The sequence below is a fragment of the Neolamprologus brichardi genome, chromosome 16 (assembly GCF_056152115.1).
Source record: "Neolamprologus brichardi isolate AB-2024 chromosome 16, ASM5615211v1, whole genome shotgun sequence".
Lineage (NCBI taxonomy): Eukaryota > Metazoa > Chordata > Actinopteri > Cichliformes > Cichlidae > Neolamprologus > Neolamprologus brichardi.
In genome coordinates, this window is record NC_142119.1 from 22,138,209 (window position 1) to 22,144,891 (window position 6,683).

General features: G+C 37.1%; 1 pseudogene across 1 annotated transcript; it reads left to right on the forward strand.

The window, feature by feature from the left end:
- The first annotated feature begins 1,657 nt into the window (after window positions 1–1,657).
- LOC102798024 (nectin-2-like) lies at window positions 1,658–6,463 on the forward strand (annotated as a pseudogene). The gene is made up of 6 exons (XR_015716602.1): window positions 1,658–1,898; window positions 3,588–3,929; window positions 4,043–4,345; window positions 5,192–5,347; window positions 5,683–5,793; window positions 6,351–6,463. The product of XR_015716602.1 is annotated as a nectin-2-like (transcript).
- The last annotated feature ends 220 nt before the right edge of the window (window positions 6,464–6,683 follow it).

Consider the following 6,683-nt stretch of genomic DNA (forward strand, 5'->3'; position numbering starts at 1 on the left):
ATCAAACAGACGGTCTTCTGTGACACTGCTAAGCTTTGCTTCATGTGAAGCACCTGTTCTTACTTTTTGAAACTCTGTGTTAAGCACAATGTCACTTGTTCGAGTTTCACTCCCGATCCATGGTGCCCAGTGCGTGTAACTTGGTGGAACTGAAAATGGATTCTTCACTCAGCCTACAGAAAGTGGCATGCTTTTATTTACAATCTAAATTACTTTGAAACACTGAATGACTGTCAATAAGTTTTTGCCATCACTCACTTGGAAAAAACCCACGGCTTATCATTTCCAGGTGAATAGAGTTCCAAAAACCTTCAATGTCATGTGCACCATTGAAGTATTCAGGGGCTTTGAGGTAACTCACTATAATAAATCTACTCATAAGAACATGCACATGACGTACACAATGAAGTATAAACACAAATGTAGATTAAACTTACCTGCTAACTTGAACACCCCTTTTCTCTCCATAACTACCACAGGGGTGGCAAATGGCAATAAGCATGAAAAATGGTATCCCTAGAAGGAAACTTCACCCTTCTTAAGCCCTCCAGTGAGTTAATGACCCTTGAAGCGGATACATGGTTCTGTAATATGACAATAGGGTGAAGAAGACTGTGATTACACAGATATTTAAATTTGGGCACCAACATATCATAATCACACACAAACATATTTTTAAAGCACTCTTCAGATGAGTATAGTATATCACCTGCAGATTTTCTATCAAAAAAAGGCAGAGTTCAAGAGATAAAACAATGTGGTTGTCAAAGTTACGAAGCCCATCTGTCCACTCCTGGTATCTGTAGACCATGTGTCACTGAGGACACGATCTATGGTGTGTTGAAACATCTGTTAAAGACAAATCACATTAATGTCAAAACATTAGTATAGGAACAATTAGAACTAATTATTCCACACTGAGATTTAATCTTATTCATTACAACTTACTCTCAATCACTCCCATCATGCTGACAATCGTCGCTTTATTGGTAATTACAACAGCTTCATCAAGTTTTGAGTGCTCTGGGCATATATATATATATATATATAATTCACAAACAGTTGTCTTGTGTTTAGGATGATCTAAAAACAACCAGTCACTGATAGGGATTTCTTATCAGTGACCTTCTATTTCAATATATTTAGGTTTGACCATCTACTTTTTATCCTCTAAATTTTAATGACTGTGCAAAAATGCAATATCTTTGGTAAAAGCCTGTGAAATCCACTTGTGGTTTATTTCACTAGGTGGGGGTAAAGCTTCCCTAAAACCTAAAAAATAAATATGGCTATTTGAAGCTTTGCAAGCTCTTAGTGAGGGTTTTTTTCTTTTTCTGTTATTTGAAAGGTGTCATTCCAAAGTAACTGACTTTTTAAAAACTTCTTTTTAAAGGGCTAAGCTGTTTCTTGTGATCATGTTACAGTGTAACAATGTTCGCAGAAAGAAAATAACAAAATAGTACAATTTCAAAATTGTTTTGTAATGGTAATAAATTACTAGTGAACTCTACTTGAAAGCCTGGCCACAGTAACAGGCAGAAACCTGTTCACTAACAAAGACTTACTGTCTGAGTTTTTTTTTTTTTTCTTCCAGAGGAATGTTGGCAGTTTCCGTCTCACCCAGACGCCTGCTACTATTAAAGCAGGAGAAACTGAGTCGCAATGGTGTATACTACATAAATATACGTAAACGTAAAAGTGCTTTTTGTGTTATATTGTAATTATCGCTTCTCGCTCCTCCTCCAGCAATGCGCTAATGGCAAGAAAAAAGATCGGATGGATGGATGGAGCTTTTCTTTATGTGTTCTTGGTCAGTAATTTCATACTAAGTAAATTCTCTATGATCCCCTGTCGTCTGGTGCTCCTGGCTGCACTTCTGCTGAGCAGAGATGCTGACGGTATGTAGAAGCTGTTTGTTTGCTGCCTATGTCACTCATTTTTTGATAGTCATGTAAAGGTATAGATACATTAAAAGTAACTTAAATCAATCTGTGCTGTGTGATGTGAGATTCCTGATTGGCTGTCAACCATTGTCAATCAATCTCGTGCCGCATCTCCTGTAAAGAACAGAATGCCTTCGGCCTGTCAAGTTTACTTAAATCTTCGATCACTAGCAGTGTGACTCTGAAGTGCTGTATTGAATCTTTATTAGTTTTCTCCCCAACAAACACAACATTGTCGAGGAAACGTTTTTCACCATCAAAGGCACAGCGCGAGCCTTTGGTTTCATTCTATAATGCTGGACTTATATTTTCTAAGCAGGTTTGAACTGTTTAAACATGAGAGAAAAGTGTGAAAATGATCATGCCTGTCTGAGAAAAGTGTTTAAAGTGTGTAGTGAGGGGTTTTACAGCCTTAAAACATCCATAATAATTGTAAAAATGGCTACTTCATTTTTGTATTTTGTTCCCAACAAATAAAGTGTTTATTTCCGACAGAATTCACAGTTTGTTTGAACTATTATGTGTTAACCTAGCTTTTTACTTTTCAGAGTGTGATCATGACAAAAAATATCCATGGCTGGTTTATGATTCACAATCTTTTCACAGTATAAAAAGGGGCTGGTTAACCTTGGAGCCCCGCTAAAACCGTTTATTAATATCTTTAAAATAATAGCATTTTTTTCAAAGCTTATACTGGTACCTCTGGGGTTAATGCTTGATTTTCTCTATTACAAAGGTGATTGAGTTCTTGCTGGGGTCATTCTCCATGGTAACCTGTGCTGTGAACCTGCTGTGCTAGGGATTTCTATAGTCCATATATTTGTGAAATTTGTGATTTTGCCTTTGTGTAATAAGTTCCCAAATTAGTGTTGAGTTTCTAAATATGGTTATAGATACCAGTTTGAGCCACAGCTAAATTTGGATAGTGCTAAAGAAATGCTAAAGATCATGATCAAATTTCACATTGTTTCACTCTCAGACACAGTATGTGGGAAATGAGCAAAAACATATTTACATATCCTATACTTAGTCATTACTTTGTCTGTTAGCAAGGGTAAACAAAACTGCACACCCCAGCAGAATCATGATGCATAGGCAAGGAATGAGACCATTAAATCAAAACATGGGTGTTGCCTTCTCTGCAAACTGTTACAGTAATTTTAGACACTTCAATTTCAATCTGCTGTGAAAATTCAAGTCATGATGAAGGTGTGTTTGCTAAGTCAGTAGCTGGAGCATAGAATATAATCCAGCTCGTCCTGTTTTAGCAATACAGCCATGACTTTCAACTGCCTATAATCAGTTTACTTATCCCCACAAATACTATAACAAAGACTGAAAGTCCAAAGTGGACTTTATTTTTTATTTTTGTTTTACGAAGGATGTGCCAAACCTGTGAAATAAGGTAATCAATTTGGTGTGTAAGATCTATGGCATTCTCATTTAGCTTCATCTAAGATGCACTGTATCACACAGATTCGATACATCAAGTTTCTAATGAAATTCCAGCCTCTCCCTCAAGAGTTTTTGAGGAGGCCAGACATAAGTAAACTTGTACTTTAGTGTTTAAACCAGTAAATCTTTTTGGATCCTCTGTTTCTGCTTTGTCCAGTTCAGTTTTATAGTGTTTCATTCTCTTTATAGCTCTGCAGGTGATTGGTGGAAGTGTGACAGTGGTTCAAGGAGGTACGGCCATCTTACCGTGTCATGTCACTGATACCAATGATGACCTGACACAGATTACCTGGCAGAGGAAGACGAGAGAAAAACCTCACCATGACAATTTTATTACTATCCAACCCAGAAATGGACTCCAGTTTGTCAATGGACATGATGATAGATTTAAATATGTCGGAATTTTTAATGACAAAAATGGAACTCTCCAGTTATCCAATGTTACCCTGATGGATGAAGGCAGCTACACGTGCATCTTCACCTTGTTTCCAAGTGGAAATCAGAAGACTGAGATACCTCTAAACTTGCTCGGTATGAAAAAACATTTATTTAAAATACTCCGTGTTTGTGTGTGACATGGAGAAGGAGTTACTTTCACCATCCTGCTTGCATGTTGATTTATTTAAGTGCTGTAACTCTCCTAGTGCCTCCTTTCACACACATCAAGGACAATCTTCCCACTTTGGGCACAGAAGAGGTTTTATTTGCTACCTGCACGGCTGCTGGATCGAGACCTCCCCCAGAGGTGAGGTGGCTCACTGGTGCTTTGGCAGACAAAGTGAGGACAACAACAAACTCCACCCAGTATGACAACGATACGACTACCACAGTCAGCTCTCTGTTTGGCGTTCCTACAAGAGAGATTAATGGTCACAAGGTCCAGTGTGTCATCAGTGGTGACTCCCTGGCTAAGGAAGAAACCCTGCCCTTCACCATACAGGTCTACTGTGAGTATCAGCTGTTAATAGAATTTATTATTTGCCCTCTTTTGTGTTGCTGTCCATTTAATAATTTTAATTATTTAATTTGCTATTTAACAAGGTGCACAGCCAGACACGCCCACGTTTACATTCAACCATAAGGTGATGCTACTGAACTGAAATGAGCAAAAACCTCATGTCACAGTATTAAATTACTCTGTACCAGTCATCCAGCCATGAGACAAAAATAGCTTCATTATCTAATGGTAAAATACATTTGTTTATAAATAATGTAATGTCTATCCTTTCAGTTCTTTTTACAAACCCTACATCAGTGTTTTTAACAAAAGCAGACACACACTTTTTTATAACAAGTAGCATTAAGTATTAAATTGAGACACGTTTCTCCTTACTTCTCTATGTTGAGTGGGACTGTAACATTTTACCTCGGTCACATAAAATAGTAACTAAAGAATATTAAAATGGAAAAAATATTATTGTTTGATCAGTAATTTTAGTTGTTTGTTGTCTGTATGCATAGAAAAAATAATAATAAACCCCATTAACAGTTTCCACTGCAATAAGCTTTATTATGAGAGTTTATTTTGGGCTCCTAAACAACGGTATAAAATAAGTAACACAACAGTATGCTTGTTTAGGACAATATACCTCAAATTTAGAGCTTAAAGCTTTAAGTGTATGTAAGTGAGCCAATGAAAACCATGAAGCAGGAAAAGAACTGTTTTCTAAAATGGCTTTAAAACAAAATCGAAACTAACCAAAATTTACTAAAACATTTGTGAGATGTTATTTTGATAGAATAAATATTTCCTCAGTTCAAGATTAACACATTTCTCGCTCTATTTTTTGCAGTCTCTCCTACAGACGTGAACATTTCAGTGATTTCAGAAGACTCATTTGAGTGTGTGACAGAAGCCAACCCAAATGCAAACTTTACCTGGAGCAGGTAAAGTATAAATATTTCTTTTACTGCGTAAGGCATGATTTTTTAAGCACAGTGTGCTAGTGGTCCTATCAGATTTAAGGTACCATAGCAGAGTTGGGTGCGAAGAAAAGTTTTTTGATATGTATCAACAGATTTTTGCTATATTTGGGAGATTAAAACTATCCAGAAACTCTGTCTTTGCACCAGATCTCCTCTACCAAGACACACCCACCCCTCGGCTGCCCCTGATAAACACTGTACCTAACACCTAGGACACCTCCTGCACATGTTATTTCTTCAGGATATTCTTAATAGGGCCTCATGGGTTAAAGCCTCGCCCCAGGGATTCCCGCTCACCATTTGCCTCGTTTCTGGGTTGGGCCTTGATAACTCCACCATGAAAACCCACTCTTCATAGTGTTTTCTGAATGGCTGAGTCTGACCGCTTATCTAAATGGCCTCTATGAGTGTGAAGCAGCTAACTCATATGGAATAAAACATGGTCAACTATATGTGCATGTGGCATCAGGTGAGATCAGTTTGGATTTAGCTGTGCAGTTTGTCCAAATGTATCTTTTGTTTCTCTTTTTTAGATCTGAGCTTTTGTGGATGTTGTGTCATTTAGATGTTACTCTGTTTGGTTTTCTTGTTTTCTCCTATTGAAAGATATAAACAGAGACTTGAATATCTAGACTATGAGTAAAATTATTCCATATAAATTTCTCTCCATATTTAAGTATTTTCATCATGCCCTAGAAGTTCGAATTCCTTGGAGAATAGTTACGTTAAAGAAGTAGTTCGATTACCCTAGAGATAAGTTAATCAATCAATGAGTGATGCTCCACCCAGTGAAATACGACCAGTTCTTTAAGCTAAGAGCATGTCTTAGCTTTGTCTCACATTCTTTTCTATGTCAGATCTTGTCTGTTGGAAAACATTTTTCAATGTGTTGGATACAGGTGTCAGGTGGTGTTTGAATACTGTCCAACTCATTTAAATGTGAAATATAAAACTAAATTCCAATAAACAGAGAAAACGATAAATTATCTCCTTCTCAATATATTCTTCCTTCTTGTGTCTCTGCAGGAGCATGCTCTGCTGCTTGGGCCTTATTTGGTCTTTTGCTTTCCTTGAATGTCATTGGAGCTACATGGTTCTTTTATAAATCTGGGTGTTTTCAAAAGTGCTTAGAACAATAACTCTTTATGCACTTAATATGTAGCACTCTACTCATAATATTAAAGGATATGTACACGATGTACAAATAGATTTTGAAGTTTTATGGATCGACCAGTATTTAAGAAGGCTCAGAAGGTTTCTGTACCCTGCAGAGATGAGATAGACTCCTCTCCTGAGGCATTGCAGATGCCTTGCAGTTTTATATCAGCCAGACATAACGGTTGTCTGGCTGATTATTGA